Source organism: Pseudorca crassidens, chromosome 3, assembly GCF_039906515.1.
Source record: "Pseudorca crassidens isolate mPseCra1 chromosome 3, mPseCra1.hap1, whole genome shotgun sequence".
NCBI lineage: Eukaryota > Metazoa > Chordata > Mammalia > Artiodactyla > Delphinidae > Pseudorca > Pseudorca crassidens.
Window position 1 is genome coordinate 94,538,970 of NC_090298.1, and position 15,058 is coordinate 94,554,027.

Below are 15,058 nucleotides of genomic sequence, written 5' to 3' on the forward strand. Positions count from 1 at the left end.
AGATAGGGGAAAAAATAATCAATAATCAAAAATGGAAAAAAGGAGAAATGAATTAATGTGAAAGAAAAAAATAATAAAATAAAAACCAGAGGAATGATAATCCTAATGAATAAATTTAACCAGTTAAGACAGATTAACCACTAGCTAACCTGATCAAGAATTAAAATTAAGAAAGCACAAATATACATAATAAAAATACAAAGAAAAGAATCACAGGAGACTATTTTTTTCGATTATCTGCAAATAAATGTGAAGATCCAGATGAAATGAATCATTTTTCTAAGAAAACACCGTCTACTAAAGTTGGCAAATTAAAAATCTAAACATTAAAAACCTAAGAAAAAGGAAAAAATTGTTAAAATGGTAGGCTCCCAAAGAGCTCCAGGCCCTGAGGGCTTCATAGGCTGATTTTAGGAAATTTTACAGAATAAACAGACTCTAATGCTTTTTAAACTGTTCCAGAGCAGAGACAAAAAGAGGAAAACTTCCGAATTCTAATAACAGTAGCATACGTTTGTTACCAAAAACTGACAGCAATAACACGAAAAGCAAGCTACTGACAAAAATCAGTTATGAATATTGATGCAGAAAATGTTTACCAAGTTTCAGCAAACTGAATCCAGCAGCATCTTAGAAGAATTAAAAGAAAACTAGTTCCCCCCACTCCCAGTATCATAAGAATGATTCAGTTTCATTTCCTATGTTAGGAAGTGGTTGGGTACAGTTGGTCAGCTCACTCAGCATCTATTTCAGCCTCTTTTTAGTGTGCCATGTATACTGCAGAGGCTGAAAAGCTCAGAACCCTCATTTCCCAGGCTCCCTTGCAGCTAGGTTCCTCAATGTAAATTATGTTTTACTAATCAGATACACTTGTGTGAAATTCGATTTCAGAACTCATTTAAATAGGGGAAGACATAGTAGCAAGGCACACATTTTGCTGGGACATATTATAGCAGACATAGTAAAACTCTGCAGCTGACAGTTCTAGCATTAGTTTTCTGATTCAGAGGTAACAGATAAGAAGGTGTGTTCTGGCAGCTAAGAATTCTGGTGGCAACTTCTCATTCCCAGATCACATTAAGATGGTGTGTTCCTGGAGCTAACGGTGGGAGCATGACTTTCTACTGTGGCAGAGGGAGCAGGTCTCTTGGTGGGCCAGTTCTACAGTGTGGATTTGGGAGTTATTTCTAGAGAGCTTGAACCTCTAGCTCTCCACTGATTTATAAGCAGTTCACTCCATGTATTAAATCCCTTTCTGTTTTCTGCAAGTGAACTCTGAATGATAAAACAGATTAAAAGAAAGAAAAAATGTACAATTTTCTTCAAATATGCGGGAAAGGCATTTGATAAATTTCAGTATCCATAATTAATTTTTAAAAATCTTCATAAAATAGGAAAGATCCATATTTCTTAAAAGCCAGCATTATGTTTAATGAGGAAACATTAGAAGTATTCCCATTAAAATCAACAGCAATACAATTATGTCTATGGTCACCACTATTATTTAGCATAACTGTAGAGGTTTAACCAATGCAATAAGACAAGAGAAAGATATAAGAGGTATAAACATTGGAAGAGAGGTACATTTATTACTATTTATAGATAATTGTATACCTGGAAACCCCAATAAACTCAATTAAAAATCTGTTGCAAACAGTATGAGGACTTATGAGATGGATGGGTATCAAATTAGTGTGCAAAATTTAATTGCTTTCATCTATACAAACAACCAGTTAGAAAACATCATGGATATGTCAATTACATCTCAAAGTTAAAAAAGAAAACATAATGGAAATAAAGACCAAAATTGCAACAGCAAAAAAGAAAATATCTGAAAATAAACTGAAACATAGTGCTTAACAAAGACAACATTTTAAATTAGTAACTCTTTCAGAGAGGACTTACACAAAAGGATAACTTTCATACCCATGCATGTCTGAAAATGCTTTTATTTTGCTCATACCTGAAGGAGAGCCTGATTCGGTAGTGGACTCTAGATAGAAAGAAATTTTCCCTCAGAATGTTGAAGATATTGTTCTCTTGTCTCTTTTATCCAGTATAGCCACTGAGAAGTCCAATAGCAATCTGATTCTTGTCCATCTGTAGCTAATCTCTTGCTTTAATTTTGAAGCTCTTTAAAAAAGCAAAAACAATAGCAAATCACTTTGCTATTTACTGTCAGAGGTTTGAGCAGAACTCAAAGCGTGCCAAATCCAGCAGAGCACTGGAGTGTTCTCTCCATTACATCTGATACCATAATGCCTACTTAATGCAGAAAATATAATGTCAAAATTGTAAGCAAAATTAATCTTCAACCAATTCAGCTCATATTCTTTAACGATTTCCTCCCAAAGACATTTGAGAACCTCACCTTTCCTAAACTACAGAGAACTGCATTTCAGTTTTTATCCACCAGATGTCACCTGAGAAACAATAAACAACAGTGGGGAGTCTATATTTGATTCTTTGCAAAAGAATAACATTTTCATCTTTTATGCATAAAAATTAGAATGTTCTTGCTAGGATATACCAGCAGTAGGGATATGAAGGCACATACCAGTTAAAACCCAGACAGAAAAGTAAAAACATTTACTCTCATATTCAGATTCTCAAGTATAGTCAACTGACATTCAAGTCTTTTAAATAGATTGAGTTTCCCAAATTTTATACTAAATATAAGAGTTCTTTTTAGTGAAAATTGTCAGAACAGCTTTTAATACTAATTTCTACATGATGTAAACAGTTAAAAAACTCAACTACTCATACTAGAATGTAAGCCAAAAGAATAGATACTACTAACTCTGAAGTTCACAAACTCATTTTTACCAACAGTCTCATTCAGACTTCAATAATCTATTATCCCCTGGTGTGTGTGATGAGACTCCTTAAATGATCTACAAACCCTGTGTGATCTGGCCCTGACCACCGTTCTTGTTTCCCACTCTTTCTCTCCTGGTTCTCCAGCTACCCTGGGCCTCATTCAGATCCCCAAATGTGCCAAGTATCCCTTTGCCTATGTTAGCAGTGCAATCTAGAGTGAACCTCTAACCCTCCCTTTATCTTATTAGTCATGATCCTTCTGCACACGGTTTGAATGTCAGTTCCCAAGGAAGCCTTCTTTGGCCACCTCCACCCCTACCGAAATTTGGATCCCTTCCTTCATTAACAGTTGTCAGCATTTGATTTGATCTAGAGAGTAGCCTCCATGGGGCACCCATATATTTACCATCTAGTCATCAGTAGTGCTTAATATAAATAAATTTATATTTACTTATTTATTTGTAAATAAATAATGTTTAAAATTTATTTAAAGAAAGAATTACTGAATATGGATTACAATGTTTGTACATCTCCCCTATTAGAATGCAAGTTCCATGAGGAATGAGCTTTGTTCTGCTCACTGTTGCATCCTTAGCCCAACACAAGCCCATTGCAGGCATCAATAAACATTTGTTAAATGGATCCATGAATAAATGAGTGAGTAGATATCTTCTACACAAAAAATTAGAACACATTTGGACACATATATGAAATGAGGATTAACTTTAGACAGGGCTGCCAAACACGGGAACAATTAAATGTCTTTTTTAACAGCTATTTTTGTCCACTGGCCAAGTGGTATGTGGATGACAAAAACACTGGTCACCTATGAGGCAAGTTCTAGGTGAAATTACACTTCACTTACTTTTTTTAGTAGAAATTTTGTTTCTTATCACCCTCACTCACTCACTTAGGAACCAAGAAAAAATACAACACTAAATCCTTTCATAGGGTTTTCTTCTTTCCTGGAGAAATGACTGGGATTTGTCAAGTAGAACAGTGCGGTGCAATTATTGACTATCTCTTAGGTGGGTGCAAGGGTGAAACAACTCTTCCACCCAGCCAAGGGCTTAGATGGGGGATTTTTCCAGGCACTGCCACAACATGGCACAGGGATCCTGAATGGAATTATTCAACCAGTTATTCCACATATATTAATCACATATTCAACAGCTATTTTTAAATTGAGTAATCATTATGTGCCAGTTATATTGATTTAAGCCAGGGCTGCAAAGCCAAATGAGACATGGTCCTTGTCCCCAAGAAGCTTACTATCTTTTAGGAAAGACAGGCTTTTAGGGAAGACCAATAGCTGAAGTCCAGCATGGCCCACATAAATGCGATGTACAGGGTACCATAGGAATACACAGCTCAATGTAAATTAGATTTGGGTCGGGGGTCAAGACAGTTTCCTTAAAGAGGAGACACCCAAGATTAGTCTTCAAGGACAAGAAACATTTAACTGTAAAAATAAAGAAAAGGCAAACAGTTTTTTTTTTAATAAATTTATTTTATTTATTTATTTTTGGCTGCGTTGGGTCTTCATTGCTGCACGCAGGCTTTCTCTAGCTGCAGTGAGCGGGGATTATTCTTCGTTGCAGAGCACGGGCTCTAGGCACATGGGCTCAGTAGTTGTGGCACGTGAGCTCTAGAGCTCAGGCTCAGTAGTTGTGGTGCACGGGCTTAGTTGCTCTGCGGCATGTGGGATCTTCCCGGACCAGGGCTCGAATCCATGTCCCCTGCATTGGCAGGCGGATTCTTAACCACTGTGCCACCAGGAAGCCCCAAATAGCTTTTTAGAAGAGAAAATAACCTGAGGGAGGGCGCAGAGAAATGAGACACTATGGCTTGTTTAGGGAATTAGAAGAGAGTTAACTAGAAGCTAGGAGACTCTCAATGACAAGTTAATTCCTCCACTCCCACTCTCACAACCCAACCTCCCGGTGAATTTTTCTTCCTTTCTTTCTTTCTTTTTTGTTTGCGCATGAGGAAAAAATAGAGACAGTAGAAGAGTTTTCAACATGAGTGACAGTTATGGCAAACGCAGGTTTTCAAATCAGCACGAGCTACTATTACTAGTTTTCTAGAGAAAATAATTGAAGCTGGTCTTAGAGACCAAAGACTCTAGTGAGAATACACTGCAACTGCAAGAGATGCTCTTGTAGCCTGGGTTGCAAGAAACCAGAGCCTAAGGGAAAAGCTGATGAGCTGCCACTTTCTAGGGAGGTATAATCTCAGGGAAACAAGAGTGAGGGGAAAAGGAGTGAGGCAGAGGCAACGTGAGGGAGGCTTCAGTCAGCCTGTGGTTGGTAACGAGTATAGTTAATGCTCCATCTCATGCGATGTGTTCGGCAAGACCAGATAAGCTATTGCATCTCAAGGCAGCCCATCAGGAGAAGGGAAGGGAAAGGAATTTATCTCTCAGCTCTTTCCCACTCCTCACTTGCCATTGGTCAACAGTGGGGCCTGTGGGGCATTAACTACCCTGGAAAGGGTGTGTCTCCAGGCACCAAGGGGAAGCTGAGGTTATACTGCTTTACTGAAGTGGGCATTTGTCATGTTTTTTGGTTACTCATTATCTTTGGGCTTATGTTATATTTGGAGAATGTCCAAATATAGGGTCCAGGTTCTGTCAATCAGACCCACTTGACTGAGAACTCCATGGGGAAGTGAGCAAGGTACCTCACGCAATCCATCATGGCAGGTGGAGGGAGAAGCAGCACCTCCGAGAGACCATGACCAGAGGTCCTAGCAGTAGCCTCTAGGGTCCACCACTGGGGGCAAGAGATGAGCTGTCTAGGCCTAGGGACAGTGAGGTATCCCCTAGGACCATCCTCCTATGTAAGCTGCATGTAGCTCCTGGTCTCAGAGCATCATAGTTGATTCTCTGGCCCTCACCAGGATTCTGAGAACTTCTTAAAACCTTTAATAAAAAAATTATTTTTCCCTTAAACTAGAATGTGTTTTGTTTTTTGTTTTTGTTTTGTAAATCAAGGACCCTGAAGGGTTCATGCAGCCTAAAAATAAATTTGGGGTTGTCTTTAAATTATGACATACTTCTAATCCTAGATTTGCTCATTTATGTGAAACATGTCTCATTAATTTCTATTCCATATCCTATAATCAAAGAATTCTAGAATCATAGAAAGATCCTTTTAGAGACTATTATGTTTTATCACTCACCTTTGGCTTTGAGCAAATCTTCATATCACTCCCACACCCATTTGAGGGAACGGAGTTTCTCCTGAAATAAACGAACAAACAAAAGGTAGTTTATACTAGCTGAAATGTCTGTGTCAGCCATGCAGTGGGTAGGGCTGAGAGGGCACTCTTGGGACATTTTATTTATGTAAGAGACAGGTGAAGGGCCTGCAGGCTGTAACCTAATTTAGTCAAAAACTTCTGGTAGAAAAAAACCAGTGACCTATAAATCAGTAATTTTCCTGTAATATCTAGTGAAATCAGGTCACTATTTCCAGTGCTAAGTTTGTCCCCTGGTCTCTTAGCATTTAAATATGTCATGAATTTCCTTTTGATATGGTTTATTAATAAATTTGTAGGAAAAACAAAAATTTAAGGCAAAACCCATAGTGAAAACTATGTACTGGGACCAAATATCTTTGTCAGGCATTGTCAAAATAAGCCTGTCAAATGCCTGGAGTTTGTCCAGGGGATCTGTGCAGTTCCCTTTAGGGAAACAGTCAAACAGCCCATAACGCTTTCTCGATTCAAATTCAAGTTCACCACACATTTCTCAACTGAGAGAGGTCCCAGTGAAGTGGTTGAGGGCTTATGGACTCTTGAGTCCGACCTAAATTTGAATCTAGATTCTCCCACTAACCTACTAGCTGTGCAAACCTTGGGCAAATTACTTCTCTGTTTCTGTCCATTTCCTTTACCTGTCTTGGTGGACTGTCTGTGAGGTTTAAATGAGGTGATGGCTGTAAAGCCCTCTGCACATGGCAGAGACCCAGCAGTCAGCAAGTAAGGCCCTGAGTTTTCCTACACACGTGTGCTCCCGCTCAGAGACCCATCTCAGAGGAGAGCTCCGTGGAGAACAGCAAAACGTATCGCTCCATGAAAGACTGGTCTTTCTAATCCACCAAATAGATGAAAAGCTTTTTTTTATTTTATAACCTCCATTTACAAAATGCATTTATTTAGTTACATAATTAGAGCAAATGCCCAATATTTAATTTGTTTCAGTAAAATCTGGGCCCAATCCTCTTTCAATTCAATAAAAATAAAATCCTACTGCAAGACACACTTCTCATCTGTCCCACTTTGAAATTCTCACTCAAATCTGTGTCTATGTGAAATTCTGAATTCTTGCTAGAATTAATGTTCCCTAAGTCTGCCCAGATCGATGTCCAATAATTTACATGAAGAATATTAAAGCTTGGTCAAGACTATAACTCTTTCAGACAGTTAACCCGACATTTAAAACTTCCAGTTTTAAATCTGAAATTAAATTTCTTTCTTGTTAATTGTTTGTCTGCCTTCGCTAGTATATAAGTCCTGTGAGAATCTAGAATTTCACCTGGTACATAATAGAAATTTAATAGGTCACTGTTGAATGAATGAATGAATGAATGCATGAATGGTGAATGAACCAGTAAGCTTTTTACCACACAACTAAAAAAATAATACCTGGGCTAGAAAATAAGATCTGTACTAGGCTAAGCTTTTTTCATCTAAATGCACTGAGTTTTACAAGTAGTTTTAATTATTTTTAACTCTCCTCTCTTTTTCATTTCTAAAGTTAATCTAGAACCTTTCACATGTATGAACTGTGTACATTTTACCTTGTATGAAAATTTAAACACATTTTCAATGATAACACCCATGTGCTATTGACAAACGAACTAGACATGTTTGGTCCTAAGAGAGATTCCTGAAGAATGGATGCCTGCTCTCACAGCAGCCTTATTTTGCCAGTATAGATAATTTAAGGGGCTGTTTAGATCTCTCATTCTGGGTGGAATGTTTGTCTAATTTTGGTAGTAGTACAAAAGAACTTCTGTTAGAGTCTTTCCAAGGGTTAATGACATCATTTCTTCCATATGACAATCCGGTTTTACTTTTTGTGAAAATATTAGAGAACTACTCTCAGATACAAAATTGTTTTCCTGAATGGGCTTTTATGTGTTAATAACTTTTCATATTTTTTTAAAAACTGGAAATGGAACGATTAACAAAAAGTTCAAAAAGTGTTTAAAAGTGATTTTTGTTCTCTACTGAAAGAAGGACATGACCTTTTGACCACGATGCCAGAGGAAAAATTACCTGAAAGGAAAAATTACCTGCAGGCATTTAGATGAACTCAACACTCAGGGACATTCCATTTGTCTGCTGGTTTTAAAGGCAGCTTGATGAAGATTAACAAGGAGGAATGGAATTGCTAGGTAAAGCACACTTCCATAGACTTTGTAAGCAGGAAAGTCCTGCCTAAATGGGAGGAGACAGGATGCACGTATCAGTAGATCACATTTCGAAAGCACATCCCAAAGAGCTCTGCTTGACACAGTCTCTGCTACTCTACTGCACTCCAACTACACCCTACTCTTTGACCTAAATTAATTTTCCCTAGAGAGTTATTTTTTTACCTCAGACTTTTTTGGTAAGTTGTGAGGTAAAAACCTTGCTGGCTCATTCATTCTTCATTGAACAACTATTCATTAAGCACCGATTATGTACAAGGGAAATTCCAGGCTATCACAGAGCCTGGATACTAATGGTGAAGGACAGTTATCAAGTAAGCAAATACCTAAGATCATTTCAGTTAGTGAGGAGGGCTACAAACAGAATGGAACAGGAAGATGTAGTGGAGAATGTGAGTGGGTGATCTTGAGAGAAAATTGGTTGGGGAAGTGCCATTTGAGCTGAGACCCGCAACATACGCAGGAACCAGCCCTGTGGAGATGTGGGACACAGGGTTCCAGGCAGAGAGAAGAGAGAGGAAAGCAAGTACAAACAGCTCAGGCAGGAGCCTCTGGACGTGCTGGGAAGGAAAGAAAGCTTATGTGATGCGTCCAAGTGAGCAAGGGGGAGACTGGTGGCAGATCGAGGTCAGAGAAGTAGCAGTGTAAGATCGTAGAATTCTGACTTTATGCTACAAGGAGAAGTTGGTGGAAGATTTTAGTCAAGGGAGGGATGTAACCTGCTCTGTGTTGTCAAAGGTGGAGCTACATGCTATGTGACAAGTGGATCTATTCTAGCTTTATAATTTGGGCTGATCCCAATTCATCCAGGAGTTCTACTGGGGTCAGTGTTACTTTTATTTTCTATTTTTTGCAAATCCAGATTAGCTTCTGCTGTTTCTCCTTATTATCTTTAGACTTGACCTCCAGAAACAGCAGGGCCTTCTAGGTGATGACCTTTCCTAGCGCCAGAGAACATGACCATCATGACCTAGTGTAGGAGAAAATCAGTCCATTGCCTCATGCTTTCCTAGCAAACACATTTGTTTGTCTGACCTGGAAAAGCTATGCTGCAACTCTGCCAAAAACCAAGAATTTTTGACAGGTCAGCTATACTAGATTAATTAGAGTGACTGTAGTTTTCCCTGAAAGTATAAACCAGTTCTACCAGGTTACTGCCCTCAGGACACAGGCCTAAAACATGGCTAGCTGTATAGGTTTTCTAAGTGAGAGACTTCAGAATTATGACTGAAGGATAAACTACTTGAAGTATGAACTGTGCCAGCCCTCAATGGATGGCGCAAGCCTGTTCTCCAAGACTTCAGGGTCAACTTTTACAGTAACAGTGACAATAGTCACCACTACCTGAGCACTTAGTTTTCACCAAGTATTCATCCAACTCAGGTGTTGGCAAACTTTTGTAAAGGACCAGACAGAAAGTGTTTTCAGTTTGTGGGCCATCTGGTCTTGTTGCTAGCAGAGCTCAACTTTGCTGCTGTAGTAAGACGGCAGCTCCAGGTAATACGGAAGGAACGAGTCTGGCTGTGTTCCAGCGAAACTTAATTTTCCTGAACAGGGGTGGGGCCAGATGTGGCCCACAGGACACAGCTTGACGGCTCCTGATCTGAATGACTTACTGATGACCCGTGGTCTAAGTGACTTACATGTACTAACTTATTTGATCTTCAAAACACTCTATGGCCTTTAATTTACAAATGAACCGTGGCACAGAGGGGCCATGTAACTGGCTTGGACGGCACAGCTCATCACTTGCAGAGCTGAAGTTCACACCCACACAGAGTGACTCCAGGCACTGAGCACAGAGGCACCTCAAGTGTGCCACGGCCAGGACTAGCCCTGCGCTCAGTCGTCTACAGACTTCATCAAAGTTCACGAGTTACCTGGATTCTTTATAAGATGCCTACCTCATAGGACTGTGAAAGAACAAAAGGCTGGGGGACGGAATGAACCAAACAGTACAATGCTTGCATCAGCACAGTGCTTCGGAGGAGTGGTCAAGTCACTCCACATTTCTGTGTCCTTGTCCTTCTGATGTAATATTTGAGGGATACCAGGGGTCTCTGGGTTACTGAGGACACCTGTGCCTGGATATGTGTGATCATCTTGGCAGTTCACAGAAGAACTGTAATATTAGCAGCCTAAGATTTTTGTACTTCTGTTTTTTCCCCTACATATTTCATGTGATTATTGTGAAGATCAAATAAAAGGGAAAGAAATATAGAGAGCTGTGGAGAATAAAGAATTTCTGGGATAACAGAAATTCGGTAGCATAAACTATACACCCAGTGAGACATTTTATGCTTCATTTTATTTCTCTAAAAATATGGATAAGTATGTGTGCTCTTTAACAGCCGCGCTGGGGAACGCGCCTGGACTTTTAAGAGATTAATAGACATATCTGGAGTTAGATACATGGGGAGGTCTTAAATACCCTTTACCCAGTTTACTCCAACTGTATCATCTGCACAGCTATAGTTCGATACCAAAGCCAGGAGACTGACATTCGTAGAATACACAGAGCTTATTCAGTTTCACCAGCTTCACACGCCCTTATGTGTGTGTGTGTATGTGTGTGTGCACAGCTCTATGCAATTTTATCATACGTGTAGATGAATGTAACCACCACCACAATCAAGACACAGAACAGTTGCATCAACACAAGGCTGCCTCATGCTCCTCTTTTATAGCTATGCCTTCCCTCCTTAACCCCTGGCAACCAGTAATCTGTTCTCCATCGTTCTAATTTTGTTATTTCAAGAACGTTACACAAACGGAGTCATACAGTATGTAATATCATATATTTTGAGATTGGCTTTTTTACTCAGCATAATTCCTGTCGTGTGTAACAATAGTTGGGTTTTTTATTGCTGAGTATGGATGGACGACAGTCTGTTTAAGCATTTAGCCACTGCAGGACACTTGGGTTGTTACCAGTTTGGGGCTTTTATGGATAAAGCTGCAGGGAATATTCATGTACAAATTTCTGTGTAAACATAAGTTTTCATTTCTCTGGGATAAATGCCCCGAAGTACAATTGCTGGGTCACGTGATAAGTGCATGTTTAGTATTAAAGAAACTACCCAACTGTATTCTGGAGTAACTATACCATTTTATTTCTATTTGTTTTTAAAGCGTACATTAAATAAGAAAACTCCTTTGTTATTCAATATTAGCTACAATGTTTATGGTTCATATTTTAAAAACTTAAACCATTTACTTTGCCACCTCATAAATTACAACGTTAACCTTATAGCAGATCTATTTTTAACTTAAAATCCACCCAATGATGGAAGAGAATGTAATCCTCTTCATGTCCCTACTACTGAATACACTTTACGCAGTTCATCTTTATTGATGTTTACCTCTCTAATCTTATAAAAACAAGACAGTCTCCGCAGCACTCAAGAACAAGAGGAGAGTATAAAGCAAAGAGTATAAAGCAAAAAGATTCTTCCAATATCCTGTAGTTTAACAGCAGAAAATATAAGCTCTTATTGAGTTGACTTAAAAGTACATTTAAAAAAAACCAGAAGAAGTTGACTTTTATCCCTTTTTTTCCTTTACATTTTCATGTAGGTAGACCAAAAGATGAAACAGGAGAAACTTCTTTTTCTAAAAAAATATCAAAAGTAAAGGTAGAAGTAAAGGTAGCATTCTCTATATAAAGAACAAACAGAAATGGGGGCAGCCGAGGTGACACAATTTCATGGACTGCAGAAGAAAAAAGAGCCAATGATCTCAGCTGCAATATTAATGACTCAACTGACAGGTTTTTGTTGAGAACCCATGATATGCCCGACACTGCGCTAGGTATTGTAGGGAAATGGAAGTTTAAAAATATAGGATAAGAAGTATAATGCCATCCAAACACTTCCTGTCCAGCTGGGAGACACATGGTCCCACATGAAGAGACTGGAGAGTGAAATAGAACATATACTTAATGGTAATAGCTGGCACTTACACTGATTGTGGGCCAAACACTGGGCAGAGAGCGTTGCATGTTACTCGTTACTCGATCCTCACAACAACCCTATGAGGTTGCTGCCATCACTCCCATCTTACAGATGAGGAAACTGAGGCTTGGAGAGTTAGTGAAAATATCACACGTCATTTACCACAGTCTGGTTTTCTATGTTTACTGAAAATGTCCCTCTCATGTACATTATCCTTCCTGCCCCAAGAATGGAGTGAAGAGATCCCCTCTATACAAACGTGTGTCCTGAGCTGGGATGTGGCTGAAGGGCACAATCTCCTTTGGCCAGACGTGGCACTGAGACTCATTCATATCAGTCACTGCATATTGAACTCACCTGAGCTTCAGGAAGCAGGAATTAGAGCCCAGATCTTTCCCATTCCAGAGAGCTTTTTCTCCTTCACTGTTGTTTTCTATCTTTCTTTTGGCCACAGAACCCCATTTTCAAACATTTTACACTGAAGAAAAGGAAAAAATAATTGCTTTGCTTGAAGAACAGGGTTGGGGAGGGGCCAGAGCTCCACCTGCTCTCACCAATTCCCTCCACTGGAGGCCTCCGAGGGGTTCATACTGAAGCAGTTACTATATGAAGCCCTGCTGACTTTTGACTCTCCTTTGAACAGAAGAGGCACAGAAGTATTACCCTGTTGGCTGCAACGGGATGAGAGTCCTGGTGAGAAGAGAAATGGCACCCAGGTGAGCAGATGAAAGCGCCTCCCCCTCACTATGTGGGATTTGGAAGGCCCTGGTGCCCACAGAGTCCTGCTTCACCTGCCCCTCACCTGCTTGCTGACACCAGGATGCCACAGTTACAGCACCAATGATCAAATGCAGGTACTTTTAAAGGGGTAAAAGTTTAAGCTACTGTCAGTTATTTGCCCCTAAATCTAACAAAGAACCAAAGTTTTTCAACAGGTAGGAGACAGAAGAAAATGCAGAGAAAGAAGAAAAAGATTGCTCAAACTGGGAAGCCGGGCGCTAAAAAAAAAGTCTCTTTACTTCACAACGTTGCTGAGATCCAGCCCTGAGTGTGGAGCTTGTGGCCAGAAACCTTCCTGCCAACCGAAGCAGGTGAAATCCTGTCACAGCAGACGCAGCTCAGGGCACAAAGCAGCTGAACAAAGCATTTGCTTGGACTCCCGTACAGGACTTTTAGGCAGACAGAATACAAACGCTCAGATTTGAGAATTCGATGTGAAACATGAGGTCATTTGGCTGCTCTTCAAAACAAGCAAATCTTTTAAAGTAGATTTTTATTGCTTCCAAAATTATTGTGTTATTTGGAGGCTTTCTTTCCTACTTTGGCACCATGTGGTTTTCTTTTGATTTCTTAGATTAAAAGAAAATGATAAATATATTCAACATTTACAAAATAAGTCCCAAATTATACATTTTCAAGAGAGGGAACTTTCACCCTTGCATTTCTGATGTGAGTCTTTGATACTCTGCCAGAATTTGACTTCGAGCCATTAATCCATTAGGATGATATAAAAATCTATGTCCTCTGCCCCCATGACCCACACATTCAACCAAAAAAAAAACTAGCGTGACAGATGATGTTTCACAGAGCCCACTGGCAAATTTCAGGGTCAGAGATTTCCAAAAGAGGAAAATTTCCTAGAGAGTTTCTATGTAAAGATTCTTAGCAAGTCCTTCCCTTATGACAGTTCTGAACCACTCATCTTCCTTTATGCAGAGCTGAAAGATCAGAACAAGATGTCAGACTGAGCACACATACCTACCTCTCTAAATCTTTTCAATTAACAGGATACATATTTTAAAAATAAATAATAAAGTCATGCTAAAAAACAAGGACTGCCACTAACGGACTAGACATTTTGAAAATTCCCTGAAAGACAGCGAGAAGACAGGGCTGGCTGATAGAGGACGCTGCTGGAGAGGGCAAGTGTTCCCCGATCACAGACGCTGGGTCCCAGATACGGGGACACGAGGGTCCCACAATGCTGGGAGTACATAGTGGTACAGGTGTTACTGATGGCAACGTGGCAGTATGGGTCAAACATTTTAAATGTGCGTGATTTTCAAACCAGAAATTAAACATCTAGCTAGTTTCCTTAGAAAAATACATATATATACGTGCCCAAAGAATACAAAGATATTCATTATGGTAATGATGGAGTTATGATATACGCATGTGATATATTCACAACAGTGGAGAAAAAAACCGTACTGACATGTAACTATCATGTACTAGTATGTAAAGGTCTCCATGACATTGTGCTAAGTTTTTAAAAAGTTTTTTAAGAGTGGTAAAACAACCCATAAAATCTAATTCCACTTACATTAAAATTTTCAATGGACATTTTTCTATCTGTAGATCTATAAACATATATATGTGTATTTATACAAATGGATATAAAATCATCTGGAAGGATATATAGCAAACTGCTAGCCATGATTGTCTTCTTCTTCTATATACCTCTATATACTTTGAACTTTTAAGACAAATTAGAATATATTCTTGTTTTATGTAAATTTTGTAAACATTCAAGGTTTGAGAACAAAGAGGAAACCAGATATTTCAAACATCCAAGGCACCAGATTTAATGAAGTGCTAATTAGTACTTCATTAGTCAAGTAAACATACAACTTCTCACTGCTTATTTTGAGTCTCACAGCTTTTAAAAATTGGTGTGATAGAAGTTACAGCTAGGCAGGGATGGAGTTCTGGCTCTCACTAGGCCTCTGTGGGTACTTCCCTGGCTGGGAGGGGTTGGAAGTCCCTTGCTCCAGATACTGACTGGGGAGGGAGGGAGTCCCATTACCACTGGGTGGTGGTGACTGACTCCCTGACGCCACCCCT